The sequence below is a fragment of the Delphinapterus leucas genome, chromosome 2, assembly GCF_059928025.1.
Source record: "Delphinapterus leucas isolate spDelLeu-1000000601 "Yukka" chromosome 2, BTC_Dleu_Yukka2, whole genome shotgun sequence".
NCBI lineage: Eukaryota > Metazoa > Chordata > Mammalia > Artiodactyla > Monodontidae > Delphinapterus > Delphinapterus leucas.
In genome coordinates this window covers 90,980,978-91,007,803 of record NC_143130.1, presented here as the reverse complement: position 1 = coordinate 91,007,803, position 26,826 = coordinate 90,980,978, and the positions used below count along the sequence as shown (strand labels likewise).

Sequence of the window (26,826 nt, the reverse complement as noted above, 5' to 3'; positions counted from 1 at the left end):
TGTAAAGATTCATATATGTCACTATTTTTATGGAAGAAGAGAAAAGAACCCACCATTAAACAATTCACTTTCTGACAACTTCCAGAAACTTCATGGAGGGAAAAATGATGCCTGTAAGATGGCTCTTACTCTTTGAACTTATATTTTCATAAAGGAAAGTAGAAAATTAATACAATAATCTAGATAAATCTGGCAAAAAAAAAAAAAACCCTCCCTGAAATATCCAAATCAATTAGTAGAGATAAGAATAACATTTCAGTCCAACGCTAAATAACGGCCCAGTTTGGGCTTCCCTGGTAGCGCAGTGGTTGAGAGTCCGCCTGCCAACGCAGGGGACGCGGTTTCGTGCCCCGGTCCGGGAAGATCCCACATGCCGCGGAGCGGCTGGGCCCGTGAGCCATGGCCGCTGAGCCTGTGCGTCCGGAGCCTGTGCTCCGCAGAGGGAGAGGCCACGACAGTGAGAGGCCCGCGTACCGCAAAAAATAAACAAACAAACAAACAAAAATAATGGCCCAGTTTTCTTTCTCTCTTTTTTGGAGAGGAGGGAAGATGGGGTAGGTTTATGTGTGCATCATTATGTGGGAACATATTGAAAAGTTTTACAAGGTTTTAGATTTTCTTAAGATTAAGTTTTGGCTGCAAATAAAATTAATCCCTACTCAATGAAAGAAGAATACTTCTGATAGTACATGGAAGTGTGTAGAAGAAAGACAATTACGTGTTTTAAAAACTTAGGGGTTTTAACATTTTGATTTATACACAGACGCACACCCTCCTCGTTTTGGTTTTGTTTTTCAAAAATGAAAACGTATGAAATAAGAGGTTCTACAGCTTATCTTTTTATATTAGTATATAGTAGATGTATTTCTATGTACAAAACGTTAACATCTCGTCACTTTAAACAGTTGTATGGTATTCCAGTGACTGAATACACCATAATTTAAATATTCTCCTGTTAATAGATATTTTAGGCTGTTTGAAATTTATTGCTATCATAAATAGACTTAAGTATACATACATTTATGGGCAGTTGCCTAATTCTTTTTAAAAGAAGTAATTCACAGAGGTGGGCCTTCTGGTTGAAAGGATAAGCACCTCTTACATTCAAATACATAGTATCAAATTGCTCCCACCGATACATACAAGAACGCTCATGTGCGCATACATATTCAACTTTTGATTTTATCATTTTTTATAATTAATGCCAACATTATTGAATATAAATGATAACTCATTGTTTTAATTTGCATTTTGATTACTAATGAAACTGTTACCTTTTTATAGGTCAATTGGCCGAAATTACCTGCTGAATATCATTTGCCTTTTTTTTTTAGTACGCGGGCCTCTCACTGTTGTGGCCTCTCCCGTTGTGGAGCACAGGCTCTGGACGCGCAGGCTCAGTGGCCATGGCTCACGGGCCCAGCCGCTCCGCGGCATGTGGGATCTTCCCGGACCGGGGCACGAACCCGTGTCCCCTGCATCGGCAGGCGGACTCTCAACCTCTGCGCCACCAGGAAGCCCCATTTGCCTTTTTATTATTGGCATATTTGCACTTTTTATTATTGAAGTGCACTTAATATATTAAGAATATTAGTCCTTTCATTTGTAAAAGAATGAACGTGGACCCCCTACATCACACCGTATAAAATTAACTCAAAAATGAATCATAACCCTACATGTAAAAGCTAAAACTATTATAACTCTTAGAAGAAAACACAATGCCTTGTGGCCTTGGATTAGGCAATGGTTTCTTAGATATGACACTAAAGCACAAACAACAAAATACAAAATAGGTAAGTCGGACTTCACTGAAATTTTAAACATTTGGGCTTCAAAGGACACCATCAAGAAAGTGAAAAGACAACCCATGGAATGAGAGAAGACATCTGCAAATCATATACCTTATAGGGGGTTTTCATCCATAATATATAAAGACCTTTTATGACTCATTAATTAAAAAGCCTAATAACCCAATTTATAAATGGGCAAAAGAACTTGAATAATTTCTCCAAAGAAAATATACAAATGGCCAATGAACACATGAAAAGATATTCCACATCTTTAGTCATTAAAAAATGCAAAGCAATACCACCGTGAGATTCTATTTCACACCCACTAAGATGCTATGATCAAAAAGACAGACAATAACACATGTTGGTGAGCACAAAGAGAAATTAGAACCCTCATACATTGCTGGTAGGAATAGAATATTATGAAGCCAATGTGGAAAACAGTTTGGCAGTTCCTCAAAAAATGAAATGTAGGGTTATCTTAGCAATTCGACTCTTAGGTATATACCCAAGAGGAATGAAAGCATATATCCATGCAAAATCTTGTATATAAATGTTCACAGCAATATTATTCATAATAGCCAAAAAGTAGAAATAACCCAAACATCCATCAACTGATGAATGGATAAATAAAATATGGTCTATCCATACAAAAGAATATGATTCAGCCATAAAAGTAATAAAGTACTGATATGTGATACAACATGGATGAACCATGAACCTTGAAAATTTTGTGCTAAGTGAAAGGAGCCAGACAAAAAAGGCCACATACTGTATGATTCCATTTGTAAGAAATGTCTAGAATAGGCAAATCTAGAGACAGAAAATAGATTCATGATTACCAGGGACAGGAGAAGGAGGGATGTGGAGTGACTGCTTAGGGGTACAGGGTTTATTTTAGGGGTGATGAGATGGAATTAGATTGTAGTGATGGGTACATGACTCTATCAATATGCTAAAAACCACTGAATTATATAATTTAAAAGAATAAATTTTTTAGCATGTGAATTATATCTCAATACAGCTTTTTGTTTGGTTTGGTTTGGGTTGGGTTTTTTTTGCGGTATGCGGGCCTCTCACTGTTGTGGCCTCTCCCGTTGCAGAGCACAGGCTCCAGACGCGTGCAGGCTCAGCGGCCATGGCTCACGGGCCCAGCCGCTCCATGGCATGTGGGATCTTCCCGGACCGGGGCACGAACCCGTGTCCCCTGCATCAGCAGGCGGACTCTCAACCACTGCGCCACCAGGGAAGCCCAATACAGCTGTTATTTTAAAAAATAATAATACTTTTGTTCTTGCAAACAATTTCTAGTTAGTATTTTCAAGTTTTATTGTGTTTTTCACTATATATAATCTTCCATATTTTTATAGTAAAAATATCAGTCTTTTTCTCTATGATTTTTGGTTTTGTGTCATATTTAGAAACTCTATCCCTACTTTAGGTTTCTGGAAATAATCACACTTTGTTATAATCTCTTTTTAAAATTTAGATATTTGATCCATTAGAAATTTAATTTTTGGGTAGGCAATCAAATGTGAAAGAGAATTCCAGCTTTTTTTTCCAAAATAGAGAGCCAGTTGTTTCAGCTTGGGTATTTAATAATTTATCCTTTTGCTGTTGCTTGAAATGCTACCATATTTATGTTTAATTGGCATATTAGAATGAATTTAATTTGTACATTAAAATGTTTGTCTATCCATATCCTCTGCTCTGGTCCACTGACTTGGATGCTTCTTCCTGCATCACTGTAGCACTGCTTTACTTGTAGCTTTTTTTTTTTTTTAACATCTTTATTGGAGTATAATTACTTTACAATGGTGTGTTAGTTTCTGCTGTATAACAATGTGAATCAGCTATACATATAAATATATCCCCATATCTCCTCCCTCTTGCCTCTCCCTCCCATCTTCCCTATCTTAGCATGGACGTATATACACTACCAAATGTAAAATAGTTGTAGCTTTAAAATACATGTTATCACATGAGTAGGCAAGGGTTATTTTCTTTGTCCAGAACCATCCAAACTAGCCGCATACTATAATTCTAAGTGTTTTTTAAAGTAGTCTTCAGTAACCCAACACCCAAAAACAAGCATTGGGAACTTAATTCCAATTACACTGTATTTAGAGATTAATTTAGAGATCATAGACATAGTTATCACATTGAGACTTCTTATGTAGGAATTAAATCTTCTTCACTTACCCATCTCCTTTCATGTTCCTCAGAAAAACATTACAGTTTTCTTCGTATACATTCAGCACATTTCTTTCCAAGTTTATCCTCAGGTAACCTATGTGTAACTAGCCTTTGTGAATGGAATATTTTCCCAATAAACATTGCAGTATCTGTGTGGTATTTGGCTTATAGGAAAGCTCGTGCTTTTTTCATTATTTTATGAACTATTAATCTTGCTAAACTCTCTTATTCTTCTAAAATTTTTACCATGTTCTCCTCCTTCTTTCTAATATATTGATGATTATATTTCACTTTCTTGATTTATTGCTTTGGGCAGCACATTCAAAATCATAGTAGATAATAGTAGCAATTGATGACTGATGTCCATGGCTTTTTTTTTTCTTTAAGAGGAATTCTTGGATTTTACCACTAAGAACTGAGTTGGATTTCGATTTGAGCAGTTTACATTTGATCATGTTAAAGCATTATCCTATTGTAGTTTTGTTCCAGAGCTGTACTCAAGATGTATTTCAAGTTTTTAACAGATGTACTGTAGTGGTAGAAGTAATTCACCTTTCTGGTAATAATTTCTGTGTTATCACTCAAATCGTCCTTTCAATAAATATGTATTTAGCCAAACACCGACCTAAGCACTAGGGATACAAATATGGCCCCTGCTTTCTAGCTCTCACTGCTAGAGGCAATTTCTTTTACCCTCTTTATTACTCTGAGAAACTTACGAGACACAGTATAACAGTGGGTCACTAAAGCACTGGTGCTCATGAGAGAGGAGAGAAGGACACTAGAGGGACAGATCAGTACTGGAGAAGGAACAGAGGCAGGTGTGGTGCGTAACATTTAACAAAGCACCCCATGGTGCTGTATGGCCACCATGTTGGTCTCTGAACTTTAGTAATATCTAACCTTAATATATAGGCTTTTACAGTTTTACTCTATAAAACTTACATATGTTCTCACAAAATTAATTACTTTACTCCTAATGATAACCTCATGTTACACATATTATCAACACTACAGAAGAGGAAACTGAAACTTGGCATTGTTGGGATACCAAAGCTAAGCAAAACACCAAAACCTGTGCTCTTTGCACTCACCCTAAGAAAATAATTGAATAAAACAATATATGGTTTAATAATTTCCATCATCTTTGGCAGAGGGTTTTAGAATTCATTCTTCCCTGATTTTTTACCCCCAAGATTTTTTACCCCATTTCCCACTTTAACCACACAGTCACTTGTTAATCACACCAGGCCTTCCCAATCACTGCTTTTCCCAATCCCTCTGAATTGTAGGAATCCCTAAGGCCAGACCTCTGTGAAAGTCCTGTGTTCTTGCCCCACAAGTACTGTCTTGACTTGGGCTGATCAAGAGGCAGGGGAGGGGATGTTCCAATCAGGGCCAAATTCTCTGCTGCAGTATGAAAAAATGCTGGCTTTCCATCAAGCCCTCAAGGCTTAAGGCCATTACCAGGGAGTCAGAAACCTTTGCTGGGTAGCCATATTCCTCAAACCAAGGGGAACCTGCTCCTTCCCCAGAGTGGGGATTGCCTCAGTACCCAAGTCCTTTTCTTAATTGTCTCCATTTACTGAGCACACATAAGAGACTGTTTGGGCAACAGGATGTTGTATTTCTTTACCTCTCTGCAACTTAAGGAATATCAGAGGGAGAAAAGTGGTAGAGGGAGCTCAGGAGGCCAGATCAGCAATTCAGTCCCTGCTGAAAACTGCTCCAGATCTCCCTGCTAAAGTGGAATCTTGAGAGCTCTCTGGCATATTAAATATTCATCAAAAGCCAAACACTACTTTGTCAACATTTGACTGACTAATACAAGTGTAGCTTTGTCCCATCTCTACTCTTGGATTGCTCAGATATACATCGCACTAAATTACAGTTTTAATGAAGTCGGGTTAAAAGATAAGGAAAGAATCCTTTGTAGTTTATCCCTGCCTTTCATTTCCTCTTAATTTAACCATAAACTAAATGGATTCATAAAATGTTCATAGAGGGCAATAAAGTGATGTTTTTAATACAAAGGTTGCTTATGTAATTAAGCATACATTCTATAACATTCTGTGTAATTTGAAATGGTTTGCATGAAATTAACAAATACTTATATCTGTTTTATTTCTTCTTCTATTAATGGCAAATAATAAAACAAAAAGAAAAACAAGTAAGTACCTACCTATGTAAGCACCTGCAGTTTAGAAATTGAAACTGCAGATGTTGCTAAAGGCTATATCTTTGAAATGTGTCATTAAATTTAATTACATTCCTTATTTGTCTTCCTTTTCTTTCACTTTTTTTGCTCTGTTTTTTCTTTTCTGCCCCCCTCCCCATTTGCCCTCCTCTCTGTCCCCGCTAAACACTATGAAAACACTATACGTTTTCAAATGACACACATAATATAAATGAAAACTAATCACTATAAGAGAAAATAAAGTGGCCATTTTTCTAATCCTCTATGACATTATAAATTTTCTTGAAAATACTGTTACTTCAAAGCTCACCCTGACCATTACATAATATCATGATGATCATGGCCCCCCCACACTCACTTTTCATAAGCTTTCTTTTTCTAAACAAAAAGGAAAATTGTCCTTGAAGTATTAAAGTCATATTCAATTTTTTCTAGAACTGTTCGTAAAGAGAATTGGAAGTGATCTAATCTTTATTGTTATAGAATTTCATCAGCTGGCTGTCAAGATGTGATTTCTTACTCTGAAATGATCCACTCTCTATTATATTTCATGTTAACATTTCAAATCAAGTAAAATGGTGATGTTCATGTTGTCCAAGATAACTGAGAGAAGAAGCCACTGAACTGTATTTCTTTTATTTTTTTTAACATCTTTACTAGGGTACAATTACTTTACAATGTTGTGTTACTTTCTGCTGTATAATGAAGTGAATCAGCCATTTGTATACATATATCCCCATATCCCCTCCCCACTTGCTTCTTGCTCCCACGCTCCCTATCCCACCCCTCTAGGTGGTCACAAAGCACAGAGCTGATCTCCCTGTGCTATGCGGCTGCTTTCCACTAGCTATATATTTTACATTTGCTACTGTGTATATGTCAATGCTACTCTCTCACTTTGCCCCAGCTTAAGCTACCCCCTCCCCATGTCCTCAAGTCCATTCCTAAGTCTGCGTCTTTATCAGGTCCTGCCCCTATGTTCATCAGAACCTTTTTTTTTTTTTAGATTTCAAATATATGTGTTAACATATGGTATGTGTTTTTCTCTTTCTGACTTACTTCACTCTGTATGACAGACTCTAGGTCCATCCACATCACTACAAATAACTCAATTTTGTTTCTTTTTATGGCTGAGTAATATTCCATTGTATATATGTGCCACATCTTCTTTATCCATTCATTTGTCAATGAACACTTAGGTTGCTTCCACGTCCTGGCTATTGTAAATAGTGCGACAATGAACATTGTGGTACATGTCTCTCTTTGAATTATCGTTTTCTCAAGGTATATGCCCAGTAGTGGGATTGCTGGGTCACATGGTAGTTCTATTTTTAGTTTTTTAAGGAACCTCCATACTGTTCTCCATAGTGGCTATCTCAATTTACATTCCCACAAACAGTGCAAGAGGGTTCCCTTTTCTCCACACCCTCACCAGCACTTATTGTTTGTAGAGTTTTTCATGATGGTCATTCTGACCAGTGTGAGGTGATACCTCATTGTAGTTTTGATTTGCATTTCTCTCATGATTAGTGATGTTGAGCATCCTTTCATGTGTTTGTTGGCAATCTGTATGTCTTCTTTGCAGAAATGTCTATTTAGGTCTTCTGCCCATTTTTGGATTGGGTTGTTTGATTTTTTGATATTAAGCTACATGAGCTGCTTGTATATTTTGGAGATTAATCCTTTGTCAGTTGCTTCATTTGCAAATACCTTCTCCCATTCTGAGGGTTGTCTTTTCGCCTTGTTTATGGTTTTCTTTGCTGTGCAAAAGCTTTTAAGTTTCATTATGTACCATTTGTTTAATTTTGTTTTTATTTCCCTTTGTCTAGGAGGTGGGTCAAAAAGGATCTTGCTGTGATTTATGTCATAGTGTTCTATGTCTTCCTCTAAGAGTTTTATAGTGTCTGGCCTTACATTTTGGCCTTTAATGCATTTTGAGTTTATTTTTGTGTGTGGTGTAAGGGAGCGTTCTAATTTCATTCTTTTACATGTAGCTGTCCAGTTTTCCCAGCACCACTTATTGAAGAGGCTGTCTTTTCTCTGTTGTGTATTCTTGCCTCCATTATCAAAGATAAGTTGACCATATGTGCGTGGGTTTATCTCTGGGCTTTCTATCCTGTTCCATTGATCTATCTTTCTGTTTTTGTGCCAGTACCATACTGTCTTGATTACTATAGCTTTGTAGTATAGTCTGATGTCAGGGAGCCTGATTCCTCCAGCTCCATTTTTCTTTCTCAAGATTGCTTTGGCTATTCGAGATATTTTGTGTTTCCATACAAATTGTGAAATTTTTTGTTCTAGTTCTGTGAAAAATGCCATTGGTAGTTTTATAGGGATTTCATTGAATCTGTAGATTGCTTTGGGTAGTATAGTCATTTCACAATGTTGATTCTTCCAATCCAAGAACATGGTATATCTCTCCATCTGTTTGTATCGTCTTTAATTTCGTTCATCAGTGTCTTATAGTTTTCTGCATACAGGTCTTTTATCTCCTTAGGTAGGTTTATTCCTAGGCATTTTATTCTTTTTGTTGCAGTGGTAAATGGGAGTGTTTCCTTCATTTATCTTTCAGATTTTTCATCATTAGTGTTTAGGAATGCAAAAGATTTCTGTGCATTAATTTTGTATCCTGCTAGTTTAGCAACTTCATTGGTTTGCTCTAGTAGTTTTCTGGTAGCATCTTTAGGATTCTCTATGTATAGTATCATGTCATCTGCAAACAGTGACAGTTTTACTTCTTTTCCAATTTGGATTCCTTTTATTTCTTTTTCTTCTCTGATTGCTGTGGCTAGAACTTCCAGAACTATGTTGAATAATAGCAGTGAGAGTGGGCAACTTTGTCTTGTTGCTGATCTTAGAAGAAATGGTTTCAGCTTTTCACCATTGAGAACGATGTTGGCTGTGGGTTTGTCATATATGGCCTTTATTATGTTGAGGTAGTTTCCCTCTATTCCTACCTTCTGGAGAGTTTTTATCAGAAATGGGTGTTGAATTTTGTTGAAAGCTTTTTCTGCATCTACTGAGATGATCATATGGTTTTTCTCCTTCAATTGGTTAATACGGTGTATCACATAGATTGATCTGTATCTTGAAGAATCCTTGCGTTCCTGGGATAAACCCCACTTGATCATGGTGTATGATCCTTTTAATATGCTGTTGGATTCTGTTTGCTAGTATTTTGTTGAGGATTTTTGCATCTATGTTCATCAGTGATATTGGTCTGTAGTTTTCTTTCTCTGTGACATCTTTGTCTGGTTTTGGTATCAGGGTAATGGTGGCCTCGTAGAATGAGTTTGGGAGTTTTCCTCCCTCTGCTATATTTTGGAAGAGTTTGAGAAGGATAGGTGTTAGCTCTTCTCTAAATGTTTGATAGAATTGTCCTGTGAAGCCATCTGGTGTTGGGCTTTTGTTTGTTGGAAGATTTCTAATCACAGTTTCAATGTCAGTACTTGTGATTGGTCTGTTTATATTTTCTGTTTCTTCCTGGTTCAGTCTCAGAAGGTTGTACTTTTCTCCAAATTTTTCCATTTCTTCCAGGTTGTCCATTTGATTGGCGTACAGTTGCTTGTAGTAATCTCTGATGATCCTTTGTATTTCTGCAGTGTCAGTTGTTACATCTCCTTTTTCATTTCTAATTCTGTTGATTTGAGTCTTCTCCTTTTTTTCTTGCTGAGTCTGGCTAATGGTTTATCAACTTTGTTTACCTGCTCAAAGAACCAGCTTTTAGGTTTACTGATTTTGCTATTGTTTCCTTCATTTCTTTTTCATTTATTTCTGATCTGATCTTTATGATTTCTTTCCTTCTGCTAACTTTGTGGGTTTTTTGTTCTTTCTCTAGTTGCTTTAGGTGTAAGGTTAGGTTATTTGAGATGTTGCTTGTTTCTTAAAGTAGGATTGTATTGCTATAAACTTCCCTGTTAGAACTGCTTTTGCTGTATCCCATCGGTTTTGGGTCATCATGTTTTCATTGTCATTTGTTTCTAGGTATTTTTTGATTTCCTCTTTGATTTCTTCAGTGATCTCTTGGTTTTTTAGTAGCATATTGTTTAGCCTCCATGTGTTTGTATTTTTTACAGATTTTTGCCTGTAATTGATATCTGGTCTTATAGCATTGTGGTTGGAAAATATACTTGGTACAATTTCAATTTTCTTAAATTTACCACGGCTTGATTTGTGACCCAAGATATGATCTATCCTGGAGAATGTTCCAAGTGCAGTAGAGAAGAAAGCGTTTTCTGTTGTTTCTGGATGGAATGTCCTATAAATATCAATTAAGTCCATCTTGTCTAATTTGTCATTTAAAGCTTGTGTTTCCTTATTTATTTTCATTTTGGATAATCTGTCCATTGGTGAAAGTGGGGTATTAAAGTCCCCTACTATGATTGTGTTACTGTCGATTTCCCCTTTATGGCTGTTAGCATTTGCCTTATGTATTGAGGTGATCCTATGTTGGGTGGATAAATATTTGCAATTGTATCTTCTTCTTGGTTCGATCCCTTGATCATTATGTAGTGTCCTTCTTTGTCTCTTGTAATAGTCTTTGTTTTGAGGTCTACTTTGTCTGATATGAGAATTGCTACTCCAGCTTTCTTTTGGTTTCCATTTGCATGAAATATCTTTTTCCATCCCCTCACTTTCAGTCTGTATGTGTCCCTAGATCTGAAGTGGGTCTCTTGTAGACAGCATACATATCGGTCTTGTTTTTGTATCCATTCAGCCCATCTGTGTCTTTTGCTTGGAGCATTTAATCCATTTAAATTTAAGGTAATTGTCAATATGTGTGTTCCTATTACCATTTTATTAATTGTTTGGGGTCGTTTTGTAGGTTTTTTCCTTCTCTTGTATTTCCTGCCTAGAGAAGTTCCTTTAGCATTTGTTGTAAAGCTGGTTCGGTGGTGCTGAATTCTTTCGGCTTTTGCTTGTCTGTGAAGGTTTTAATTTGTCCGTCAAATCTGAATGAGATCCTTGCTGGGTAGAGTAATCTTGGTTGTAGGTTTTTCCCTTTCATCACTTTAAATATGTCCTGCCACTCCCTTCCGGCTTGCAGAGTTTCTGCTGAAAGATCAACTGTTAACCTTATGGGGATTCCCTTGTATGTTATTCGTTGTTTTTCCCTTGCTGCTTTTAATATTTTTTCTTTGTATTTAATTTTTGACAGTTTGATTAATATGTGTTTTGACGTGTTTCTCCTTGGATTTATCCTGTATGGGATTCTGTGCTTCCGGGACTTGACTGACTATTTCCTTTCCTATATTAGGGAAGTTTTCAACTATAATCTCTTCAAATATTTTCTCAGACCCTTTCTTTTTCTCTTTTTATTCTGGGACCCCTACAATTCAAATGCTGGTGTGTTTCATGTTGTCCCAGAGGTCTCTGAGACTGTCCTCCTTTCTTTTCGTTCTTTTTTCTTTATTCTGCTCTGCAGTGGTTATTTCCCCTATTTTATCTTCCAGGTCACTTATCCGTTCTTCTGCCTCAGTTATTCTGCTATTGATTCCTTCTAGAGAATTTTTAATTTCATTTATTGTGTTGTTCATCATTGTTTGTTTGCTCTTTAGTTTTTCTAGTTCCTTGTTAAACATTTCTTGTATTTTCTCCATTCTATTTCCAAGATTTTGGATCATGTTTACTATCATTACTCTTAATTCTTTTTCAGGTAGACTGCCTATTTCCTCTTCAGGTGTTTGGTCTGGTTGGTTTTTACCTTGCTCCTTCAGCTGCTGCATATTTCTCTGTCTTCTCATTTTGTTTAACTTACTGTGTTTGGGGTCTCCTTTTTGCAGGCTGCAGGCTCGTAGTTCCCAATGTTTTTGGTTTCTGCCCCCAGTGGGTGAGGTTGGGTCATTCAGTTGTGTAGGCTTCCTGGTGGAAGGAACTGATGCCTGTGTTCTGGTGGGTGGGGCTGGATGTTGTCTTTCTGGTGGGCAGGGCTGCATCTTGTGGTGTGTTTTGGGATGTCTGTGAACTTAGTATGATTCTAGGCAGCCTCTCCGCTAATGGGTGGTGTTCCCATCTTGCTAGTTGTTTGGCATAGGGCATCCAGCACTGGAGCTTGCTAGCAGTTGGGTGGAGCTGGGTCTTAGTGTTGAGATGAGGATCTCTGGGAGAGCTCTCGCCATTTGATATTACATGGGGCTGGGAGGTCTCTGGTGGTCCAATGTCCTGAACTCGGCTCTGCCACCTTAGAGGCTCAGGCCTGACACCCAGCCAGAGCACCAAGACCCTGTCAGCCACACGGCTCCAAAGCAAGTTTTCCGTGATGCTCCCCAGGTTATAGTCATAGAGGTTTGTCTGCATTGTATTTCTCTAAGTTCATTTAGACTTAAGCAGCAAGTATTGATAATCAGAGCCTAAGGGTGCTTAATTTTACCTGGAGTGGTAATGGTTTAAGTAACCTAATTTTTGGACATTTTTCTCATCTACACCACACTAAGAAAGACAAAAGTTCCCTTAGCAAATCTAACATGATGATTTTGGATAATTTCACAAAAAATTTTAAAAGTATCTATCAGCATTTTCAGTAAAAGTGTCAGGCTGAAAAGATAGCACTGAACAGTCAGCTCAAAAAAGTATTAGATAAAATATGATGAATTGCTGGGTCTACTTTTTCTGTGTTTGTAAGACATGATTGAGGAATGGGAATAACTCCATCATTGTACACTGTATGGTTTCCATGTTGGAGGAAACAGTCCAGAAAATGGGAAGGGTAAAAGTTTCTCACCTCAATGTTTCCAAGCACGAGCAACTTCAGAGGATGTGTGGGCTAAACTAGTCGTTCGATGATTTCCTCTTACTTTCTTGTAAGCATTTGGCTCATTTAGATTTTGGTGTTTCTCTGGAAGATAGAAAGTTCTTCTGTCCACTAGCTGTAATTTTAATAAGAATTTCCAATTTGTTGCTGGATATCCCCACAGGGACACCATACCAGCACTTTAAGCTCCACTTAGCCAAAACCAAACTCAGTTATCCCCCCTGCAAACCTGCTCCACTTCCTGTGTCTCCATCTCTTATAATAATTCAACTTTTCTTAAATTTAGCCAGACAGAGAAACTTGGAAAACTCTCCCACATCTCTACCTCTGACATTCAAAGATCAGCCCACTCTGGTGCGTCACTGGTATATAACCCTACTCTTCCATTGATTCCACCACTAAAGTCATCTTCTGTCATGACCCCTATATTAGCATCCTTACTTCAGAAGCCTCCTGTTTCTCTAAGCTGTGCTTCTCTCTGGTTAAGTGCTGTCTCTCAAAAGAACAACCTAGATTAGCATGATATTTTCCTCAAAAATCTATGGCTTCTAACGGTTCTGAAGAACCTAGGGGCAGGACAGGAATAAAGACACAGACGTAGAGAATGGACTTGAGGACACAGGGAGGGGGAAGGGTAAGCTGGGATGAAGTGAGAGAGTGGCATGGACATATATACACTACCAAATGTAAAATGGGTAGCTAGTGGGAAGCAGCCGCATAGCACAGGGAGATCAGCTCGGTGCTTTGTGTCCACCTAGAGGGTTGGGATAGGGAGGGTGGGAGGGAGATGCAAGAGGGAAGGGATATGGGGATATAGGTATACATATAGCTGATTCATTTTGTTATAAAGCAGAAACTAACACACCATTGTAAAGCAATTATACTTCAATAAAGATGTTTAAAAAATACTATGGCTTCTAAACACCCTGAGAAAAACTTTCGAACTCCAGGAAGTGCCAATTCAGAAATCCCATACAGAACCCTAGCCCGTCCTTCCGGTCACATCTCCTACTCTTTGCCTGCAGGAACGGCAGGCACGCCCCAAGTCCACCACACCCCTGCCACCCTCTCCCGCCTTCGCTGTTCCAGAGTCCACATTGGCTATAGTCCTCTACCTTTGACACTCGTCTTTCAGAGTGCTTGGCTCAGCTTCTATGACCCCGCATCATGAAGCCTTTTACAACCTCACTATTATTCCCACCCCCTTTTTCCATCTGTCTGCAGCACTCTTTCTCTACTTCTGGATTCAGCATCTACTGCCACATATGATGTTAGCTTCTGCACGTTTTGTCTCTCCAGTTAGGATGCGCACCCTCTCACTCATTATTGCATCCATCAAATGTCTCCAGGATTCCAGTCCCAGCCACTATTCTAGACAATAATGATACAAAGACCTACTTCTCTCTCTCAATAAGGTCAGTCTAGTATGTGATAAAACATGTAAATAATGTGATATGGTGAGATAAGTATAATAAGGAAGTCCCAAGGGCAGGAAATAGGGAGACAGTGTGATAAGCACAAGCCTGAGATTCAGAAGACTCAGGTTCAGGGTCTGGCTCTGCTAATGTAACTAAGTTATGATGAACAAATCTCCTTGTTTCAGTTTTCTCATTCGCAAAATTAAGATCCCTACCACTTAGTGTCCTTTAAGGCTCAAAATAAAATTAAATAGTGAATTTCCACTTGCTCCACCAGATTCACTCTCTGTCCTTTTTCTCTACTCTCTGCCTCTAGAAGTTGACCTCTAAGCAAGGAGGTCCTCTCCACATCGCCACTATGTCTCCAGGTTCTGCTAATTGCTCCCTCCTCTGGCTGCTTAGGTCCTAGGGGAAGTTAGGCCCCAGGGTAACTCTCCCTTGTGGGTTCCCTGCACTCTACCCACACCTTTACAAATAATCTCTTTATTAAAGGCTCCTCAAATTACCCAAGTCGAATGTGCCATCTGTTTCCTGCCAGGACTCTGATAAAACTGCTTTTCAAACTTGAAGTTGTTGTCTAAATGCGAGATATTTCTCATTTATCTCTGCACATTGCTTTACACAAAGCAGATTGCTGCTATTAATAATGGTAAAATGAATGCATGCAAGGATAAATGAATGAATGATCCTGCCCTTTTCCACTTCACTTATGTTCTCTGGGTGATATCTTCTCGTCACCTTGACTGGATTTTGTAATGCCCTGATTTGATTTCTGTTCCCTTTAAACTCACTGTCTCTTAGGGGAAACCTTTCTGCACAGTCTATCTCAGGCTTTGTATGTTTCTAGCAGTTTAACTTGGAAGGGTTAACTTTGTTTGAAATTTCTAGAAATATCTCCCTTCAGTAGGCTGCACACTTGCCTGATATCAAAATGGATTATTTATTTGTTCATTTATGTATACTTTTTGTTCATCAACATAAAAGCTGGCAAATAAGTCAAAAGCAAACAAATTGAGTGTTCTCCTATCACATGGGAACCAAGAGCATATTTAAGGGATCAGTAACCCAGATTGGGGTAGTTTTTTCTAAAGCACAATAAAGAAATGTGGGGCAAATAATTGCCTCGACTGACCCCTTTTCTAGGCAAAAGCCCAGCCAGTGAATGGACAATCGGGTATCTTCACGAAGGGATCTAAACAAAGGTAAATCACAGAATTCAGTATCTTGACATTTATGAAGAGCTGAGATCATGACTAATTAGACTTTAACATTAATTTATTTCCGGCAATTACAGACTATCTTTTTCTCCTGAATCCCCACGTAGCTCGATAAAATAAGAGATAACTTTTCCTCTTATTTTAACATTAGGTTGATGACATAAAAATGAGAAACTGACCTATGGAAACTATCTTTAGAAAACATAATTTTGAGTAAACATACTTAATGGTATGCTTTGGTACTGAGCAGCTATTTTTCATTAGCAAATAATTGCATAACTGGAATTCTTAATTAAAATTTGTGATGAGAAGTGAATCTGTTTATTCTGTAATTATGACCCAGAAATTCAGAACATATTGGGATATGAGCACAATTCCCCAAATTTTAAAATAGTAAAAGAACTCACAAAGCCTTTCAATAGCGACTCTTGGAGGAAAACTACACAGTCTGTGTGTGTGTGTGTGTGTGTGTGTGTGTGTGTGTGTCAACTGTTGAATATACTATAACATGGAAATATTCTAACTTAATGGCTGTGTGATACTGTTAAAAATTTCTAAACAGTCCTTCTGGACGTTTCTGGATTTTCCAGAAAGGCTCTTAGCCAACAGTTTCTTCTTTTAGCTTAGTAATTGAAATACAAATTCAGACAATGGCAAACTCTGTGAGCCTCCTTTATAAAGCTTTCCTTGATAATATAAGTTTGAAGTGATTTTTCAGCAACCATCACAATTCAAGCTTGTAGAAAACAGCCATGGAGGAGCCCATCCTGGCCCATAGTCAAGTGGATCAGATAATGTTTAAATCTAACTGGGTTACTAGGGCCACCCTGGTACGAAAGTCTGTTATAAAAATGTAATAGGCCTTATTGTTTTTCTTTGCAGACTGTCAACAAGTGATATGTTGTAGGTTCAAAGGCCAGAGAGATCTGGGGACGAGGAGAACATGGGTGCAGACCACTCTGTGGAGTCAGCCAAAGGTTAGATAAGTTGTAGGTTTCTCCCAAGCCTCCTTCTAGGACACAAATAAAACCCCTGTAACTGGGGCTGGCGGAGCAAGCATTACCTCCTGTCACCTAGTTTGTGCCATTGCTGACTCAGTGGCACCATATCCCAGACCCAGATTTAAACACTTGTTAGCCAGACATATCTCCCATGTGCTACTGGGCCTTGTCACTTATCACAGTTTAATAGGGCATTGGGGATTTTAGACAACTCCTATAATTACAGTGGAACACTAACAGTGTTTGCTATTGATTTTTATCCCAGAATGTCAGCTTCTTCCTGTCACCTGTACACATACTTTCCCGACTCCCTTTCATACTAGCAGTGTAATTTTTTAAACGACTCTAATATATTCAATATTAATAAAATGTCCATAATAGTAAGCATCCTATCTGAGAAAGCAAAAGGAAAGAAAAAATGTATCCTTTGTGTGCCTTTATTTGGAAAGACAGGAATTACCCAGAATCCTAGTCTTTTTTTTTTTTTTTTTTAAGCAATACATGGCCCTAGTGGTTTCTGGCAAAGAATTGGCTCTAATATATAGAAGTTCCTGTACTTAGAGCATTCAACAATAATAATATTTGGCCCTTATTATTATTATTATTATTTTGCCAAAGGTATGATCATATAGCCCCAACCATTAATTGAAATACCTGTGGCTTAACCAGTGAGGTTGATTTTAACATAAATTCACATGCTGCTGAACAGGTCTTTTATCTCTTTATTTACAAGCGATCCAAGGGAGTTACATGGGTAATAGAATGCATATAATGTATAGAGGTTTAAACCATGCTATAAACCCCATTGAAGAGTTCCTGACACTCGTTTATATGTGACAAGGTTTTTTAATGTTTTTGTTTCCTTTATTATTCAAGACATATTTTTTTAAACTTATGCTCTTTCCATTTTTCAGAGCATTGTGTCCTAGAAAGAAAATTAGGCTTAAGAGCCAAACAGACCTGTATTAGACTCTAGACTCTATCATCTACAAGGGCTAAAAATCCTGACAAGATGGTTAACTTAAGCAAGGATGGGTTTCTTTGTTCCTAAATGATGCCTGTCTCCAAGAGCTGTGGTAAGAATTAAGTGATACTATTGTGGCTAGCCAAATATTGGCTAGCCACAGTTTCTTCTCCCTTTGTTGATTTGAATTTTAACATTGGCTCAAGCAAAAAAAAAATAATGTTAGGCAAGGAGATCTGTTTTTAAAAACAAAGTAAAAAGTTATATATTTTTTTAAAAAGATAAAATGTTCTAATTCTCTGCCCCTTTTGATTATTTTCATTTTCATTATCTTTCTCCTTGGACATTCTAACATTTAAAAGGTATCATTCGATCCCAATTCTTCAAGGTCAGAGGCTTGGTGACTGTAAATTTGTGGAGAGAAGGCTGTCAGGAACTTACACAGAGTCCCAGATTCCTTACATCTGCCAGGATATAAGCTGACCTCCCTGTGTCCTAAGTATTCCTTCCCAAAGTATATATAAGTAAAATTAAGCAACTCGCCCTTCATCCAAAAAGTTTATTGTGCTTCTGTTTGTTCAAAAGATCTTTGATAAAATGTTGATAGCATTCCTGCCTCTGGTCTGTTTTCAAAAGAGCTAGTATTATTAAAGGTTGTTTGCTGTTCATCTTTTGGATGGGGAAAAAAAAAAAAAAAAGCCTGATTCTTTTTATTTGGCTTGAGCACTCAGTGTCCTTCCACACAGTGGCACCTGAGGAGTCATTAGCAAAACTAGATAAGTAACCGATGTATTATTTGCATACATGCACGGTGCACTCCCCTTACTCAGAGTGCACAGCAAAATTATTCATGTTAAGATAGAGCAATCACAATGACTACAAAAGCACATTTTACCATTCCAAACATAAGCATAGCTGTGGTGGTGTACTATCATAGTACATGATAATAGAAATGAATTATGTCAGTAAAATCTGAGGTTTAAGCTTTACCGTGACAAATATGTTCCATTGAAGTGAAGTGTCTTGACAGAGTCACTTCCATATGCAGACTGCTGAAATAAGGAGACCAGCCGCGCCCATGCAGATGCCGAGATTTGGGTCTACGTTATTAATGATTTATCATGTCACGGAGAGTTTTGAAAGCACTTTCCATAATGTGCGAACACAAGGAATACTATATGTGCATTCCAAATTAATCACAGAAGCTGTAGCTACCTTTGAAATTTCAATACCGATATCTTTTTTTTTTTTGAAACATGAAATTCTACATTCTAAACTGTATGATTCATTAAAATTCATACAAAATGTTATTTCATATCAACTGGATACTAAGTAGTGCATGTAGCTGAATTAATAGACATATATACATAGATGAGGGAAAGAAGGAGATGGAATGGAACAAAAATGTTTTGCAAACCTATTGTGTACCGTGTGCTTTCACCTGAAGTCTCACATTTAGTGGGAGGTTGGATTAAATTTCTAATCCAATTCTGCGGGATTCCAAGATTGCTCTGCCTACAGGGCACGTATAATAACATTGGCTAATATTTATTCAGTGCTTGCCGCGTTCCAAGTAAGATGCTAAGCACTTGACATGCCCTATCACATTCAGTCTTCATAAAATCCACTTGAAGTCTTGTTATGACTCCTGTTTCACAGATGAGAACACTGATGCACAGTGCCGTTAAATAAGTTATCCCAAGAGAAGGGGGGAGTCCGGACTTGAATCCAGGTTGTCACATGTTTCCAAAGCCTTCACTATTTACTACTGCTACTAACTGTGACCTCACTACTAACCACTACTACAACTAAGAGGTTAGGGTCCACCTCCTATGCAGTTACTACCTGTGTGGCCTTAGGCAGGTACCTTAAACCCTCTAAGCTTCAGTTCCCTCTTCTACACAATGGAGATAATAATAGTACTTAAATGAGAGAAGTGTTGCAAGCAGTAATACTTATAAAATGCTTAAAAGAGGTTGGCAGATAGTAAGCACTATTGCTTTGTTTAATAACTGTAATAGTTAAGGAGTGGTACTCTCCAATGATTGATAAAATTTTATTGACTATTACACACAGATTTTCTATAATTTTCAGATACATTTTATTCTTAAAACTAGATTGGAAATGAAACATAGAAATAAAATTTTGTACTTTTCCTAAAGTAAACAGAGAAACAAAAAACAGACTGTAAATAAAGTTACTACTTATCACTCCTGGGAGATATGCGATAACGGCAAAAGCATAACCACTAATTATCTAAAGCACTGACCACTTTTAAGTATTCTTTCTAGGTGTGAAAAGAGCCAAAATCTTCCTTATTTCCTTCCGTCCTTCTTCCTTTCTTCATTTATTCATTCTTCACTCATTCAGTGAACATCCTTACATGGATACTATGCTTGCCCTGGGGACACAAATGAATAAATCCCTACTCTGGAGGAGCATACAATCTAGAGATGACTATGCTCCCTGATTCAGCACATAAAAGAGTGTGAGAAAGTTGTGGGTTTCCTTGCCAGATCTGTTTAACAAATATATATTGAGTATCTATTAAATGCCAGGCACTGTGCTAGGCACTGGGGCTGTCCAGGTAAATAAGACAAGATCCTAGCAGTTAAGAAGCACCCAGTAAGGAAGTCATCCTAAACAAGTTATTTTCCCTTCCCTGTGATAAGTTACATATCTAATCCTTGGCTCGAAATAACCTATCAGCATATTCTTCTGCAACCTAAAGGTTTTTTTATTCCTGAATCTAAGAGCTCAATCTCAGGTAAACTGTACTCTCTGGGGTGGCTCTCTGTAAAGCTGGCCATCGCAGAATTTCAGCAAAGAATTCAAGAATCTGAAGAACTGAACTTTTTTTTCTTCTCTGCTACTTGTCTGCTACTGCAGACAGAAGACAGTTCATAAGCTTTCTGCCTCCAGGTGGGTGGCGATAGGATTCCTCAAACCACTGGTCACCCTCTTGCATCTTCATTCAGTGCACAGAGCCCTTTGCCTGCAGCGGGGCTTGCTCCCTTGATGGAGAAAATACGGAATGACTGGGCACCAGTAAAACAGGCACAGCTTTCTGGGTCGGAAGTTGGCTGGGAAAGGGCCCGGACTGCCAAGTAACTTGCAATGATGTCAGAGCCCAGCACAACCTGAAAACACCAGCCAGCCAGCCAACAAAAACCTTAACAACAACAGAAAAATCACAAAGCTGTGTTGCCAAAGCTGTTCTTTCTGCCCCCTACCCCTTACTTCGAATGGGAGGAACAGCGGGAAGAGAGTTATATTTTAAAAGACTCCCCTTCTTCCTCCCTCCTTCTTCCTTTTGGTAACAAAGTGTTGACTAGCGAGGAAACAGCTCTCTGGGTGAGTCCTGCAGCAGTTCCTTGGGGTGTCTTTTTTGAGTTCCTTTTCAAGGCTGTCGGTGGAAGTTTTAGAAATAACCCAGTACAGGGTATTTTTCCTAAATGTAAACATGTAACTGTGCTGAGGAGAAAGCAGGAACCATTGAGGAAAGGAAAATCCTTTCTCTGCCCCCTTCTCCTCTCATTCACGGTAATTAACCATACTCAAATGAAAATTAAAAGTTTGGCGGAAATGCTCCCTTCTTTCTTTTTCTTTAAATGAGGGCATCACGGTTCATTCCAGCCATTTAGACCCCCCAGTGATTCATAATTCAACTGGAAATTTTAATAAAACACAGCCTGTTCTTGGATATGAAGTTTGGATTAAAATCCTCTTGTTTTTAAGTATGTGACTTTTTTCCTTTCCTTTGTGACAGTCAATTTGAAATGATGTCACTTCAAGGACATTTTCATTTCTCCCAGAACATATTACACGACACACTTGCCTGTAAAACCGGCTCATTAGCCTGCAAAATTATACTGTACTGAATGGCTTTCATTCAAAGTAGAAGTGGGATTTTTAGTAGGCAATTTCTGTATTTTATAAAGATAAAACAATGTTTGATTGCTTCTTCCTAGCTGTTTTGCTTAGTGGTTGTAAAGAGAAATTGGGGCGGGGGGACGACAAATGTAATATGGGGGCGGGCTTGTAAGGATGTGCTTAAAAAATAAATCTTAGATGAGGAAACTAAGGCATAACTTTACGGAGCAACTGTGCCTGCAGCTCCAATGGGCTGCAACGCCTTGTCCTCTAAATGTCTGGAGGAAAGCTCAAAAAAAGTGAGGGAGCGAAAAAAAGAGGGAAAGAGGTAGGAAAGCGAAAAGGCTGCTTCTCAGGCTGCAGCAGCCACCGCGAGCTGGATGACTGAGGCGCTGCGAGTTGCTGGAAGGAGCAGCTCTTCAGAGGTGGCGAGAGGGAGGGCGCGCAGCAGAGCGCCGGGGAGGAGGGACGCGGAGGCCACCGAGGGGTCAGCCGGGCCGCGGCGCCGGGCTGGGGGCCTCCAGGCGGCGCTGGCCGCGGCGCTCGGGAGAGGGCGAGCGCGCCGGGCAGCCCGCGCCTCTTGCTGTCCGCGCCCGGGGGTGGGCCCCACGCCGCGAGCTGCCGAGTGCGGGGAGGGAACGAGGCTCCGGCTCGCCTGATGGATTGACTTGAAGATGGATCGAATTACACCATTTGCCGTGCCTCGATTTGTTTGGCTCCCGCTCCGTCCCGCTGCTGCTGTCGTTGTCGCTGCCGCTGCTGCAAGGACTGTTGGTGGCGAGTTTCAGGATTATATCGAAGAAGCCAAAACCTAGAGACACAGGGATATATCTCTTTTTTTCTAATTTTTTCTTTATTTTTTATTTTCTTTTCTCCCTGAGCGTGACAAGCTTTTTTCTTTTTTTTTTTTTAAACCAGCCTCCCCCCTCCCCCCATGAGGTAAGACAGCCCTATAAAAATTTGCTAATGCTCTAGGCGCCTGGTGGGGATCGGACCCTGATCCTTGGAGCCTGAATTGCTTCTGGTGTATGTGTACGTGTGCGTATGCGTGTGTGTTGGCACTGGAGAGTTGATTTCTTTTCCAAGCTGTTCTCTCCGCCTGCCGTACCAGGGACGCGCAAAGGGCTGGAGAGGTTTGGCGGTCGCGTCAAAACTCGCATTGCTGGAGGCTTGAGGGGAGTGGGCCCCCCAACACTGTGCACCCCCCTCGGGGAAAAAAAAAAAAGCGGAAGGAGGGAGCCAGCAAAAGTTTCTCGCCAGGCAGCGCCAGCTCCGCGCTCCCCCGCATCTTATCAGGGGGAACCCGGCTGCCTCGGTGCCGGGCACCACGTCCCCAGCCCGCGCGACCGCCGAGCCAAGGCTGAAGGAGCCGGCTGCTGGCTCCGCCGCCCCCTTCCGCCCGCCCGCCCGGGAGCCGACTCTGGGACCGCCGGGCCAGGCTAGCCGTGGATGGGCGAGCAACCGCCCGCGCCAGGAGAAGGGGCGCAGCTCAGCAGCCGACGGACGAGCGGCTCACGGCGGACGCCGGCTACCTGTCAGTGCGCCCCCGGGTCGGACGGCCCACCGGTAGCGCCTGTTGGCTAGGGGCGGGGGCTCGGGGGACTCGGCCCTCCCCCAGCCCTCCAGGCTCCGGCACCGGCTTCTGCCTGGAGGGCGGCCACTTCCCAACCCTCCCTCTCCCCCTGCTGGCCGAGCGCGCCGCGGGCGGACTCCGGGGCCCAGGGCTGCCCGCCTCCCACCCGGCGCCCCGTTTCTCCTCCCGGCCGCTCTCCCCCTCAACTTTCCGTGCTTTGTTCTCCGGCTGGAAATGATTTACGGAAGCGTCTTGGACAGGGTCTCCGCCAGGCGGCAAGAGCCCAGCGCTGAGATGTGTTACGTTCTCATCTACCCATCAATTATGGATGGAAACAAATAAGGAAGAGTCAATTTTGCATGAGCCCCTTCTCCGGCGGCGAGAGGCATTCTGCAGCCGGGAGGGAGCCGCCGCTCGCGTCGGCAGCCGCTGGCAGGGGGATGGTGAGGCGGAAGGTAGGGAAACTTTTATCTCCCGTCTTGACAGCAATGATGTTTGTTCCTGGTCTGCAGAAACTGATACAGCGGCCGCCTTGGGTAATTTGGAAGGGCTTAAAGCTTCCTCTGTCGTGTATAACTCTTGGATTGAAACTAAAGGTCATAAAGGACTTGAAGGTGCGGATGAGAACTGGGTTTGAAAATTTTTTGTTAAATCAGCTCTCGGGACCACTGCTGTCAGGTGATTCTCTAAATCCCGCTCTTTTAAAGAGCTAAATGTCATGGAGCTAGAGAGGAGTGAAGTAGCGGTGTTATAGGAACCCAGAGTAGTATTCCTCATTCAGAGGTGACCAGTCAGTAACCCAGGTTCCGGCATCCCCACTCCTCACTATGTTCAGCTGGGATATTCACACAGAAGGAACAGTAGGTCATTATTATAGATATAAAGACTTTGCAAACAATAATCGGACCTTGTGTCCATCACTATGGGCCACGGCTTTCCCTTAAAAATAACGGTAGTGTTTCCAGTTACTTGGGAGAAGAAATGTGTAGGGCAATTTTCCCAAGAACTTCTGGCTCCTAAGAATTTAAGTCTGCAGTAAAATGTTTAGTTGCTTTTTAAGGATTGTCCTTCCCTCTACTTGGTATTTGGGGCAGTAAGGTGGATGCTTTTATTTCAAGGCTGAAGTCCTGGGGAAAGGTTTAACATTTTAAAATCTGGTTTGGTCTCCGTTCCTCAGAATTGGAGAAATAATTGTTTGGAGAAATTTTTCAAGGTTTCTTCCTTGTAGAGTTGAGAAATCTTATCCCAGACAGCTCAAGGTGAGGATTTTACTATTCTTTTGGTGGTTTAACAATAGGTTTTGATGCTGGTTTATCCATGTTGTTAAAAAAAAAATCCCCTCACTCTCTTTGATGTCTAACTCGGGAAATTAAGTTGTGTGTCGTCACATTTAATGTAGTGAGTGACAGGCATATTCTGTCAGGCTGGCCAATATGACACAAACATTTACGCTGGCTTAGATGAATAGAAATTGCCAAGTAAGCTCTGAGATTTGGGCCTATATTACCATGAACTTAAACATCTTGAGGTAAATAAACATAGCTGAGTTTTGTTTTTAAAGTTAGGGTCCATGCTTTGATTTAGGTCCCTAGACTGTGCTCTCAGAAAGACAAATAAATAACCCTGAGATTTCCAAATGGTGTTGTTTAGCAAACCATTTTCTTCCAGTGGTACATTTGCTGAAATTAACAGCCAGTTACTATTTCTTACTGGATTCTAGTTGTTACCTGTCCTTGTTTCTGTTAGGGATGCTGCATAGGTAACCTTTTTTGAGGAACATTTCTGTGATGCAGGACAGTGTGCCTGGAATATCGTGGCTTCCCCTTCACCAAACAGCTAGTTGACCTGAATTTGGTTTAGATTCGTGGGCAGTCTGCCCTCTTTCTCTTTATTTATTTATTTACGTATTTATTTATTTAGGTGCCCTCTAATAGCACCATCTGGTCTTGTCTCCCCTCGTTTGGATGGATTTGAAAGATGGTTGTGATGCAAACCTATTAGTCCTTAGAGCGAGGGTAACTTCCTTAGAAATCCAGTGGACTTAAGTTCACTGGCTGCTTGCTAAACAGGAAGGATCTGTCCAGTAACTTGTGCTCGGCGTAAGTAGGCCCCTGAATCCTGTGTGGTGGTTTCTATTGCATGAAAGGCACACAGACAAAGTAAGCAGGAATTGGAGCTTTGTTTCACAAAAATGCCCATAATTGTTAAGGACTTATTGAAACTGGAGAAGTTCTTCACTTCTTGCTGCTCCATCAAAATAAGCCTTGGTAATTAGCTTAGTCATTGTTCTTGCATTTGAGTTCCACTAAGAGACAAAGAGTGAAAAATGCATCTGAAATAGGGTCATTTTTCACCCTTCTGATGCATTTTATGCAGAGTTAAGAGCCTGGCTGAATGTCTAACCATTATTGGTGTAACCGTAGGAGGTGGACTCCTTTCTTAGCATATTACAAGATAAAATATTACCTTTTATTTCAGTTAATAGACTTTAAGCCTGCCCATTCTAGATTCATTTCTAGAGGAAGCAAGAAGTGCTTGAGGTATGCCAGCCAGTCAGTATTTATTGAGTCCCTGTCGTTTGCAAGGAGCTATGCTAGCCAACGTTCCAACATCAGGTGAGGCAGACACGTTTCTCTATGTTCAACTTAAGAAAGAAGAATCCAAAGAAACAGAGAGTGGCAAAACTGGATCATTTGGCAAGAAATGTAAATCTGCATCTTTTTTTGAAGGATGTTATTTCATCCTAAAGGTTTCAAGGCAAGATTATCCATACCACATATTTATAGGGGGCCAATCTTCCTGCCTTTAACACTAATAATACAATGTACTATTAGTGTAATTCACATGTTGAAACTGTCATTGGAGCAGGGGATCTCGCTTTCAATGGCTCATGTGAATGGAGACTTAGAGTTAAAATCTACCAAAGCCAGTGTCTTAGGTTGCAGCTTATTTTGTGAACAGCTGCCAACTTCCAGTTGTGGGGGAAAAATGTGTTTTGATCTATTCCCATGACATGTAGAGAGAATGAAAATCATGTAACTATTTTAAGCATATCATAACCCTTTTCAGTGAAGGTGGCTATTGTTGGGCTAACTTTTCCTCCTCAGACCCTGACAAGTGTCAGTGCAGCTGATAAGTGAAGCTGCTTCCACTCTTCCCAGTAGGATAACTAGGAAACATTCTTACTTTGAAAAGCAACCATTTATGTAACCAAGAGTGGTCAAATCAGTGGTCCACTAGATACCGCACAAGGTATACTTTTCTCAAACTTTTCTTTTCTATTAAGCTTTTGTTAACTCACCCAGATTAGCATTTTAACAACCCTGAAGTGAACTTCTGCCATTCTCTCTACTTGGACACAGTATGTAGATCATCCATCATTCTGTCCTTGGCTACAACAGGCTGCTGGCTCCATCACCATTTAGAGCTACACAGAATCCATCCGACTGTGAGCAACACAGCTGGCTACAGCAATTTTTTCTTCCACACCACTGGCAACATTGTCTGGCTGTGGTAGCTAAAGTTAACACCCAGAACAGGACGTTTCCATTGTCTGCCAACCTGTGCTGGGCCCCTCACCCACTTCTGGGGGCACACCTGCAGAAAGGCCCTGCTGGCTTGCAGTGGCATGTTCCCCTTAAGAGCGGACTTGCCTCAACCTTACGTGACCCACAGGAAAGCCTCTTTAGACTTGATACGATTACGCCACAAGAATTACAGAATTAGAAGGAGTCATTCACACCACTCATCCTAGACCTTCAGAACTCAGTCTATTGAAAGGGGGAAGAAAAGAATGGAGTAGCTTTTAGCCTGTGATCCCAAATGACTGAAAACAGAAAAAGACCC

General features: G+C 40.1%; 1 pseudogene; it reads right to left on the bottom strand.

Moving 5' to 3' along the window:
- Positions 1–21,554: 21,554 nt before the first annotated feature.
- Positions 21,555–26,610, bottom strand: LOC149750204 (uncharacterized; annotated as a pseudogene).
- Positions 26,611–26,826: the final 216 nt, after the last annotated feature.